The following is a 12,453-nucleotide window of genomic DNA, read 5'->3' as shown; positions in this document are numbered from 1 at the left end:
ATTTATGTCCAAACATACCTCTACTAATAGACTTGGCGGGGCTAAGACATGTCCCTAGCTCACCCTCAATATAAGTGTCACAAAATGCTTTAAATAAAGTCTTACTATTCTACATAACCAAAGCTTAGAATAAAAGGGATGTTGTTCCCAAAACATGGGAACTCACCGTTAGCAAATCTTCAAACTAATACGGGTTAGCCACGTGGAGGAGATCGAGGAGCGGCGGCGGTTCCTACATGGTGATATCATGTAGGCAAAAGTATGCGTTAGTACTTTGAATGTACTAAGTATGTGAGTATGCTATGAAATGAAGAACATAAGAAAAACATGAATAAGCAATATGCATAAGCGAATGCATGCAATAAACATGATCATAGGAAACTTTAAAATATTCATTTTTGTGGAGAAGTGACCCTAACCGACATTTAAGACCATGGGAGCTATTACATGGAATCCAACATAACTCCCTACATTGGCACGGGGAGTCTACTTGCCGGGTAGGACTCCGTCAACTTTAACGTTCTATAACTTTAACTTTATTGGCTAATTGTGGATCCACTAGCCTAACTAGCCTACAAGGGCTTTTATGTTGGCGCATAGTTAATGCATCATGAGACTTTACTTAAGGACCCCTTAGGTCGAGTCCCCATCTACATGCTACATTCGGTGCTAGGTCAATCCCACGGAAATAACATTTAAATATCACAATAGCATAAGCATTGTATAACTTTAGACATCAAATTATTTTCGGTAGAATAGCTCATTAAATATTTCATTTGATTCAACTATGTGAGAGTTATCCTTTCACGTTGAATCCCTTCTTTGGCTAAAATCCCTTTCATCATCATTCAATCATTTCTCAAGACTTCCTTAATCATGGGCATTTGCTTCATAAACTTTCAATCCAACTTCATTTTACTTTACTTTAATCATGAGGAAAACTAGGTGGATTTTCTTCATAAAACCTTTAAATGTATTTTGAAGAATTATTGCAAGCAAGAGAATGATGAAATGCATCAATTTAAAATATCTCAAAATAATCCACCATTCATAATTAAAACCCTCCTTCAAGCCTTCATAGAGGCACATTAGCAAATCATTCAATTCATGCAATTAAGAGTCAAAATACATCAATATAGGTAAATAAACTCAAAATACACCATAATTTATGCATTTAAAGTCATCATATAAAAGCTCATGAAGATTCACCCTTAATATTTCAATATAAATTTTAAAAAGAACTTTTGGACTCCATGGGTGGAAGGAACCATGGATGGAAGCTCACATACCTTGAGGAGTCAACTCTTGAATGAAAAACTTGAAAAGAAATGGAGGCTTGATCTTCTTGGAGATGGAGGAAGAAGGCTTGAGAGCACTTGGGAGGTTAGGGCTTCTTGTTCCCTTTTTGTTATTAGAGTGTGAGTGAGAGTGAATGAGGAAAGAAGGCTTAGGAGTCTCTTACTAGGTGAATTTTCCTCTCAAAATGACCTCACTTTGGGTAACACACAAGGAAAGGACGAAATGCCCCTTAAAAATCTAGAAAATGGGCTAAAACCCTACTGGTGCTATAGTGGCGCGTCGCGCCACTGCAGTGCCAAGCCAGAATAGGCTAAAAACCCTGCACATCTAATAGTGGTGCGTCGCGCCAAGGACCAAACTACTGAGGCTGCTTTCTGGCGCTATAGTGGCGCGTCGCGCTACTAGAGCGCCAGGCCTGAAATTCCTGCAGTGGTCGCCCAGGCCCGAAATTCCTGCAGTACTAGTCTGTAGTAAAATGGCCATAACTTTTGACTCCGAACTACAAAAATTGCAATCTTGGTGGCGTTGGAAAGAAGACTCAAAGATATTTAATTTGATAGGTTATGGGACCCCCAATTCGTCATAATATAGGAGATATAGTCATTTGAAGTTGACCCTTATCCGAACTCATTCCGAAAACTTAGTCGATAGGAATTCTTTGGAATTGGCTTGGTGTTAGAGATCCCTTATGACCCCTAAACACATCCAACATATTTCAATTACTTAGAAATTGATCCTAACTCATATATGAAATTAGAAGTCATCGGGTTCAAGCCTATACGCCTATGAAGGATGGTTCGGGTCTTGATATGGAAATTTTCAAGGCGTTACAATATCTCCCCCTTGGAAACATTCGTCCTCGAATGAGATTCATTAGCATAGAGGGGGACTTTGCACGAGGACTAGCAGCCCAACATATATACAATGACACTTGAAATTCATCAACCATTAAATCATTAAATTTAAGCATAAAACATAACTTTAAAATTCAACTTCATGAACATGCATATGAGGACTCAAAAGAACCGTATTATAGAAGTCTTAAACATTGAGTGTGAGTGATTCAGTACCTTAGACTTGAGTAGAATGGAAAAGGTGAGGATAACGTTTCATCATATCCGTTTCCGCTTCCCATGTAGCGCTTTCAACTTGTTGATTCCTCCAAAGAACTTTAACAGATGCAACCTCTTTGTTCCTCAACCTCTTAATTTGACGGTCCAAAATTTCAACCGGGACCTCTTCATAGGTCAAGTTTTCTTCAACATTCGCTACTTCCAAAGGAACAATAGAATTAGGATCATCCACACATTTTCTCAACATAGACACATGGAACACTGGGTGAACCATGGCCATTTCCAATGGTAACTCCAACTCATAAGCAACTTTGCCAACGCGCCGTAAGATTTTATACGGCCCTACATACCTAGGGCTCAATTTTCCTTTCTTACCAAATCGAACCACACCCTTCATGGGTGAAACCTTCAAATACACCCAATCATCCACATTAAACTCAAGATCCCTTCTTCTAGTGTCAGAATATGATTTTGGACGACTTTGCGTCGTTTTCAACCTTTCTCTAATGAGCTTCACCTTCTTTAAAGCATCAAGTACCAAATTGGGGCCTAACAAGGCCATCTCACCTACCTCAAACCAACCAACCAGAGATCTACATCGTCTCCCATACAAAGCCTTAAATGGCGCCATCTCAATACTTGAGTGGTAACTATTATTATAGGAAAACTCGATGAGCGGTAGATGATCATCCCAATTCCCTTTAAACTCCAACACACAAGCCCTTAACATATCCTCTAGGGTTTGAATTGTCCTTTCGGCTTGTCCATCTGTTTGAGGATGGAATGCGGTGCTCAACTTTACCTTAGTACCGAGGCCCTTTTGAAATGATCCCCAAAAGTGAGAAGTGAATTGGGTACCATGATCCGAAATAATGGACAACGGCACACCATGCAACCTCACTAACTCCCGAATATACAACTTGGCATAGTCTTCGGCACTATAGGAAGTTTTAACCGGTAGAAAGTGAGCCGACTTAGTCATTCTATCAACAATTACCCAAATCGAATCATGACGCTTCCGGGTATGAGGCAAACCCACTACAAAATCCATATTCATATCTTCCCACTTCCAAGTGGGAATTTCAATGTCTTGGGCTAGGCCACCCGGCCTTTGATGTTCGGCCTTCACTTGTTGGCAATTCGGACATTCAGACACGAACCTCGCTATGTCCTTCTTCATCCCACCCCACCAATAAAATTCTTTTAAGTCTCGGTACATTTTCGTCGAACCGGGATGAATGGAGTATGAAGAATTGTGGGCCTCCTTCAAAATCAAGCTCCTTATGCCATCCACATCCGGAACACATAATCGACCTTGGTAGTATATCACCCCATCCCCCCCTTGGGAAAAGACCCCTACCTTCATTTCTTTTACCAATTTCTTTAATTCAACAAACATCGGGTCAAGATCTTGAGTTGACTTAACATCCACCACCAAGGAGGATTCAGACCCGTTTTGAACAACCATGCCACCATTATTGGTACCACACAACTTCACCCCTAATCTAGCCAACCGATGAACATCTTTCACCAACTCTCTCTTCCCTTCATCAACATGGGCCACACTCCCCATAGACACTCTACTAAGTGCATCGGCAACCACATTAGCTTTACCCGGATGATAATGCACACTCATGTCATAGTCCTTGAGGAGTTCTAGCCACCTTCTTTGTCTTAGATTAAGGTCCTTTTGGGTGTACACGTATTGGAGACTTTTGTGATCGGTATACACATCCATATGTACCCCATAGAGGTAATGCCGCCAAATCTTCAAAGCAAAAACAACGGCCACCAATTCAAGATCATGGGTAGGGTAGTTACTCTCATGCACCTTCAATTGCCTAGAAGCGTAGGCTATGACCTTGCCATTTTGCATTAAGACACAACCCAAACCAATTTTTGAAGCATCACAATAAACCACAAACCCTTCTAATTCTTTTGGTAGAGTCAAAATAGGAGTGGAGGTAAGTCGATCTTTCAAGGTTTGGAAACTCTTTTCACACTCATTCGTCTATATGAATTTCGCTTTCTTTTGGGTCAGTTTCGTCATAGGAGATGAGATGGAAGAAAACCTTTCGACGAACCTTCTATAGTACCCGACTAGATCCAAGAAGCTTCTAATGTCCGAAGAGGACAATGGTCTAGGCCAATTCTTCACAACCTCCGTTTTCTTAGGATCAACCTGGATTCCGTCACCGGATACTACGTGACCAAGAAATGCCACCTCCTTCAACCAAAATTCACACTTACTAAATTTTGCAAATAATTGTCTATCCCTCAACGTTTGAAGTACAACCCTCAAGGGATTCTTATGTTCTTCCTTACCTCGAGAGTAAATCAAAATATCGTCAATGAAGACTACAACAAAAGTATCAAAGTAGGGCTTGAACACTCTATTCATTAGGTCCATAAAAACCGCTGGCGCATTCGTCAACCCAAAAATCATCATCACAAACTCGAAGTGACCATACCTTGTTCGAAAGGCCATTTTGGGAATGTCACACTCTCTCACCTTTAGTTGGTGATAGCCGGACCGAAGGTCAATATTGGAGAAGTGACTTGCCCCTTGCAATTGATCAAACAAGTCATCTATTCTAGGAATTGGGTACTTGTTCTTAATAGTTACCTTATTCAATTGCCGGTAGTCTATGCACATTCGAAGCGACCCATCCTTTTTCCTTACAAATAGCACAAGAGCACCCCACGGTGAAATACTGGGCCTTATGAACCCCTTTTCTAACAAGTCCTTTAATTGTTCCTTCAACTCTTTCAGTTCTGCCGGGGCCATCCGATAAGGAGGAATAGAGATAGGTTGGGTGTCGGGGGTGAGATCGATACCAAAATCAACTTCCCTTTCGGGAGGGACACCGAGAAGGTCATCAGGAAAGACATCGGGGAACTCATTGACTATGGGAACCGACTCAAGAGGAGGACTTTCGGAGTCGACATCCCTCACCCTTACAATGTGGTAAATACAACCCTTAGAAATCATTTTTCGAGCCTTAAGATAAGAAATGAACCTACCCTTCACCACCGAATCATGGCCCTCCCATTCAATAACGGACTCTTTGGGAAATTGGAACTTGACTCGATGAGTCCTACAATCTATGGAAGCATAAGATGCATATAACCAATCCATCCCAAGGATGACATCGAAATTTATTATATCAAGCTCAATGAGATCACAAGGAATAACTTTATGAAAAATAGACACGGGACAACCCCTATAGACCTTCCTAGCAATAACCGATTCACCCACGGGGGTAGACACCAAATAAGGCTCTAATAACATTTCGGGTAACACATCAAACCTATTTGCTAAGAATAGGGTAACAAATGACAAGTTTGCACCGGGATCCAACAATGCATATACATCAAAAGTAAAGACCTTTAACATACCGGTAACAACATTTGGAGCCACCTCAACTTCTTGCCTCCCTTGCAATGTATAAAAACGGTTGGTGCGTTGGCCACTTCCTTGAGTTTGTTGGCCATGAGCAACTTGGCCTTGAGGCCTACCACCACCACCACTTCTATAATCCCGAGCATGATGACCCGGCTTGCCGCATTTGAAGCACGCGTTTGAGCCCGCCAAGCACTCCCCTTTGTGGGCCTTCCCACACTTCCCACATGAGGGATAAGCTTGGGTACCAATGTTATCTCTTGGGGTCATTAAGTTAGGGCCCTTGTCTTTGTTAAATTTGGAAATAGGGGCATTCGTAGAACCTTGCCCCAAGGGTCGTTGACTGCCTTGGCCCTTGCTAATGCCATCATGACCGGACCTTTGAGGGTTGAACCCTCCACCATCCACTCTAACCCTTTTGAACCCTCTAGACCTTTCCCTCAACTTCTCTTCTTTGATTTGTTCGGCATAAGTCATTAACCGGGAGATATCCATCTCCTTGACCAACATGGCCATTTTGCACTCTTTGGACACCAAGCTTGAAACACCAAAAACAAACTTACTCATCCTTGCTCGGGAGTCAGAGACCATGAAGGGAGCATATTTGGACAACCTTGTAAATTTGAGGGCATATTCCTTCACACTCATGCTTCCTTGTCGGAGGTTGATGAACTCTTGGACCTTGGCCTCCCTCAACTCCAATGGAAAGAAACGATCTAAGAAAGCACCTTTGAACTCTTCCCATTCAATCGGCCCAACTTCCTCACCCCTCTCCACAACCCATTACTTGTGCCACACTCAAGCCACACCCTTGAGTTGATAGGCGGCTAGTTCGGCCTTTTTATTTGATAGGACACCCAAGATTTCCACGATCCGATACACCTCCTCGATGAACTCCATAGGGTCCTCATCTATTTTAGAACCATCAAAATCTAGGGGATTCATCCTTTGAAACTCCCAAATCCTAGTGGCCGGATTTTGCACTTGGGCAGGGGGAACACGTTGACGCCCTTGGTTGGCCACAGCTTGAGCTAATAATGTGATGACGTTTCGAAACTCAGCATGGGACACCCCTTCCTCATAATGTGGGATATCCGGAACCAGAGAAGGTTGGTCCTCATCGTCAACCCTTGCCCTTTGGGGTGGTACCTTTGCCCTTTGAGGTGGTCTTCCACGAGGCATCATCTAAAGAAACACGAAACAGTCCGTTAGTTATAGGAAGGCTTAGGATACTCTGAGGCACGACATAAATTTGAAAGAAGTGAAAAACTTTTCTAAATGCCTCATAGCCTCCTATTCATAATTTTGGCGCGCTTCACAACTATGAACAAGACCCTATTTGATGCGGTATGTTGGAATCCAAGGACCATTTCAAAACCTCGTGCTCTGATACCAAGTTTGTCACGATCCAAGCCCAGGGCCTAGACGCGACACGGCGAATGAGACACCCGAAGGTACCTCACCCAAGCCTCTTAGCATTCATTAAGCATTTTATTAGTAATGATAAATAATAACAAGCAGAAATAAAAACATTTATCCATTTATATCCAAACATACCTCTACTAATAGACTTGGCGGGGGCTAAGACATATCCCTAGCTCACCCTCAATATAAGTGTCACGAAATGCTTTAAATAAAGTCTTACTATTCTACATAACCAAAGCTTAGAATAAAAGGGATGTTGTTCTCGAAACATGGGAACTCACCACTAGCAAATCTTCAAACTAATACGGGTTAGCCACGTGGAGGAGATCGAGGAGCGGCGGCGGTTCCTACATGGTGATATCATGTAGGCAAAAGTATGCGTTAGTACTTTGAATGTACTAAGTATGTGAGTATGCTATGAAATGAAGAACATAAGAAAAACATGAATAAGCAATATGCATAAGCGAATGCATGCAATAAACATGATCATAGGAAACTTTAAAATATTCATTTTTGTGGAGAAGTGACCCTAACCGACATTTAAGACCATGGGAGCTATTACATGGAATCCAACATAACTCCCTACATTGGCACGGGGAGTCTACTTGCCGGGTAGGACTCCGTCAACTTTAACGTTCTATAACTTTAACTTTATTGGCTAATTGTGGATCCACTAGCCTAACTAGCCTACAAGGGCTTCTATGTTGGCGCATAGTTAATGCATTATGAGACTTTACTTAAGGACCCCTTAGGTCGAGTCCTCATCTACATGCTATATTCGGTGCTAGGTCAATCCCACAGAAATAACATTTAAATATCATAATAGCATAAGCATTGTATAACATTAGACATCAAATTATTTTCGGTAGAATAGCTCATTAAATATTTCATTTGATTCAACTATGTGAGAGTTATCCTTTCACGTTGAATCCCTTCTTTGGCTAAAAGCCCTTTCATCATCATTCAATCATTTCTCAAGACTTCCTTAATCATGGGCATTTGCTTCATAAACTTTCAATCCAACTTCATTTTACTTTACTTTAATCATGAGGAAAACTAGGTGGATTTTCTTCATAAAACCTTTAAATGTATTTTGAAGAATTATTGCAAGCAAGAGAATAATGAAATGCATCAATTTAAAATATCTCAAAATAATCCACCATTCATAATTAAAACCCTCCTTCAAGCCTTCATAGAGGCACATTAGCAAATCATTCAATTCATGCAATTAAGAGTCAAAATACATCAATATAGGTAAATAAACTCAAAATACACCATAATTTATGCATTTAAAGTCATCATATAAAAGCCCATGAAGATTCACCCTTAATATTTCAATATAAATTTTAAAAAGAACTTTTGGACTCCATGGGTGGAAGGAACCATGGATGGAAGCTCACATACCTTGAGGATTCAACTCTTGAATGAAAAACTTGAAAAGAAATGGAGGCTTGATCTTCTTGGAGATGGAGGAAGAAGGCTTGAGAGCACTTGGGAGGTTAGGGCTTCTTGTTCCCTTTTTGTTATTAGAGTGTGAGTGAGAGTGAATGAGGAAAGGAGGCTTAGGAGTCTCTTACTAGGTGAATTTTCCTCTCAAAATGACCTCACTTTGGGTAACACACAAGGAAAGGACGAAATGCCCCTTAAAAATCTGGAAAATGGGCTAAGACCCTGCTGGCGCTATAGTGGCGCGTCGCGCTACTGCAGCGCCAAGCTAGAATAGGCTAAAAAACCTGCACATCTAATAGTGGTGCATCACGCCAAGGACCAAACTACTGAGGCTGTTTTCTGGCGCTATAGTGGCGCGTCGCGCCACTGGAGGGCCAGGCCTGAAATTCCTGCAGTGGTCGCCCAGGCCCAAAATTCCTGCAGTACTAGTCTGTAGTAAAATGGCCATAACTTTTGACTCTGAACTCCAACAATTGCAATATTGGTGGAGTAGAAAGACGACTCAAAGATCTTTAATTTGATAGGTTATGGGACCCCCAATTCGTCATAATCTAGGAGATATAGTCATTTGAAGTTGACCCTTATCCGAACTCATTCCGGAAACTTAGTCGATAGGAATTCTTTGGAATTGGCTTGGTGTTAGAGATCCCTTATGACCTCTAAACACATCCAACATACTTCAATTACTTAGAAATTGATCCTAACTCATATATGAAATTAGAAGTCATCGGGTTCAAGCCTATACGCCTATGAAGGATGGTTCGGGTCTTGATATGGAAATTTTCAAGGCGTTACAACCGACCTCAACCAAAACTCATACTTGCTAACTTAGAAAACAACTGGCACTCCTTGGCAACTTATAAGAGAATCCTCAAATGATCGGCATGCTCATCCTTACTCTTAGAATAGATCAAAATACATCGATAAACACAATGACGAACATATCAAAATATTGTTTGAACACTCTGTTCATCAATACCTTAAAAAATGCAGGAGCATTCATTAGTCCAAAAGACATAACCAAAAATTCATAGTGACCATACCGAGTCCTCAAGGCCATCTTTGAAATGTCACATTCTCTCACTCTAAGCTGATGATAACCAGATCAAAGATCAATCTTTGAAAAGAAACTTTTACCCTAAAGCAGATCGAACAAGTCATCAATCCTTGAGATGAGATAATTATTTCTTATTGTGACCGTGTTCAACTGTTGATAATTGATGCACATGCAGAGAGAACAAAGAGAATTGAAGTACCCCATGGAGAGATATTCGGTCTAATGAAACCCTTATCCAGAAGGTCCTTTAACTGATTTTTCAACTTCTTAAGTTATGTCAGAGCTATTCTATAAGGAGGAATAGAGATCGGCTAGGTATCTAAAAGAAGGTCAATTCAAATTCGATTTCCCTTTCGGAGGAACTCTAGGAAGATAGGAAGATCATCGGAAAACACTTCTAGAAACTCATTCACAATATAAACTAACTCGAAAGTAGGGGTCTCAGAATTAGTATCCCTACCCAAACTAGATGATAGATATATATTTTAAAAATCATCTTCCTAGCTTTAAGGCACGAGATATAACTGACCCTTAATCGTTAAGTTACTACCCTTCCACTCTATGACTATTTCATTCAAAAACTAAAACTTAATCATTCGGGTTCTACAATCAATAGAGGCATAACAAGTATAAAGTCAATCCATACTAAAAATAACATCTAAGTAAGTCATATCTAACTTTGCTAGATCAACTAAGGTGATTTTCTAAAAAACTAATACCAGACAAGTCTGCCTTCCATTGAGAAAACCACACTTGAGCATCCCCTTTCAATTGATAAGCGGTCAAATCTGCCTTTTCCACTGGAGTCACACCCATAGAGTCCACAATTTTTTGGATTCCTTCAACAAACTCTTGTGGATTCTCCTCCACCATAGAAACATGGAATTCCAGTGTATTTATCCGAGTGAAGTCTCGTATCTTAGTCGCCACCGTACCCATATTCGAGTTCGCGGGAGCTACAACTTTACGGTTAGCTTGAGCCATCATAGCTTGGACAAGAACTTGGAAAGTAGCCCTAAATTCGGCATGAGTGACTTGCTCGGTCAAAGGATAAAGTGAAGCTTTAGGGCTTGTTGCTCCTCATCTTGATTCACATTCCTTCTCAATGAAGCTTTTCTTGGAGGCATGATTTTAAAACACGTAGAACATGAGTTAGAAGGAAACCTTTTAGAGTCCAACTCTATCTCACGACTTAAAAGTGATGAAAGAAGTGAAGTTTCTTAAATGACTCGTTGCCTCCTTTTCATAGATGTTGTGCACTTCACATTGATAGACTTTACTTAACGTTACTTTCAGAAATCTAGGACTCTTTTAAAAACGTGATGCTCTGAATATCAAGTTTATCATGACCCAAGTTACCCCTAGATGTGACATGTTGAATAGAATCCTGAAAGACCCTAAATAAGCCACTTGAGATAAGCATGAAACTAAGATAAACAACATAAGAAAATAATTTGAAAAGTGAAAGATACATCTTGACATAGTCTGATATATCATAATAGGAAAATAAAATTCAACTCAACATACATGGAATCATCTAATGTCCGAAAGTCTCTATAATAGACTAGATGCTAGAATATGTCTCTAGCTATCTCTAACATAAGAAAAACTGAATAAAAATCTGAATATAGCCTAATATAAACTTCCTCAGAATATGAGCACTCACTAGTAATATGAAATCTAATAGGACTCTGTAATAACCATGGGTCTGATGAGAAGCGTCGTGACCTATATTATTAAATAATATAGGAAAAAGTATGCGATCAGTACTTAAAATGTACTGAGTATGAGGAAAAAATACATGAACATGAGAGATATAGCATGATGAATCTGAAAATATGATAATGCAATGACAAAGTTAAAACATGATATGATCTGAGTTAAAACATCATGTCAATGCAATAGTCATAAGAAAATCATAAGGTGAACATAATATAAGTGAGAATGATAAGTCTATGTGAGAGATACCGTTAATTGACATAAACAATCTGGGCTATAACATGGAGTCCAGTGTCTTTCCTACAATGAAAAGAGGTTTTCCTACTTGTCTGACCATGAACATGAGTTTTTGTGGATCTACTAGCTTAAGTTGATTGTCCAATTGAGACAACCCATGGGGGCATATAGTTATAGGACTAGGGGATTGCTTCTAAAGAACTCTGCCTCTACTAACGAGTGAGCCTTCATTCCAAAGTCCACTCGGAGCTAAGTAAACTCTCAACGAAATATCATACATAAACATATCATAGTCTTTGAAAATGGTAAGAATATAGTAATACCAAGTCCATAATAACATACTGAATCATAAGAATAGCTCCTTTAAACATATCATGATTTCATAAATAGAAGACACTTATCTAAAGTATCTAGATCATGATAAGTTTTTCATAAAAATCACACTTCAACCAAAAGTGTCTAAATCATGGAAATCCTTCATAATGAGAATACTTCAATTTGAAACAATCTTGTTTTCATAAAATCATACTTGATACTTTGTTTAAAAGCATCCTTAAATCATAGTTTCTTCAATCACGATGCATGCATAATCTCAAAACATAGTTCATAATCATAAAATATTCATAATGCATGGGTTCATGAGAAAACCATTGAAAACATGTAATTTAGATCCAATCATGTATAATAAGACAAATTAGGATGTATTTAGTCATAAACAATTGAACCCATATCTTGAAGATTTTTGGGTTCATGGAAGAAGTAACGAAATCTTTGGGACTCAATGGATGAAA

At 39.7% G+C, this 12,453-nt stretch overlaps 1 pseudogene; it reads right to left on the bottom strand.

Moving 5' to 3' along the window:
• Positions 1-2,370: 2,370 nt before the first annotated feature.
• Positions 2,371-10,690, bottom strand: LOC129883633 (uncharacterized; annotated as a pseudogene).
• Between the last annotated feature and the right edge of the window lie 1,763 nt (positions 10,691-12,453).

The sequence above is a fragment of the Solanum dulcamara genome, chromosome 3 (assembly GCF_947179165.1).
Source record: "Solanum dulcamara chromosome 3, daSolDulc1.2, whole genome shotgun sequence".
Lineage (NCBI taxonomy): Eukaryota > Viridiplantae > Streptophyta > Magnoliopsida > Solanales > Solanaceae > Solanum > Solanum dulcamara.
Note: the sequence above shows the minus strand (reverse complement) of the source record. Positions and strands in the feature narration are given on the sequence as shown.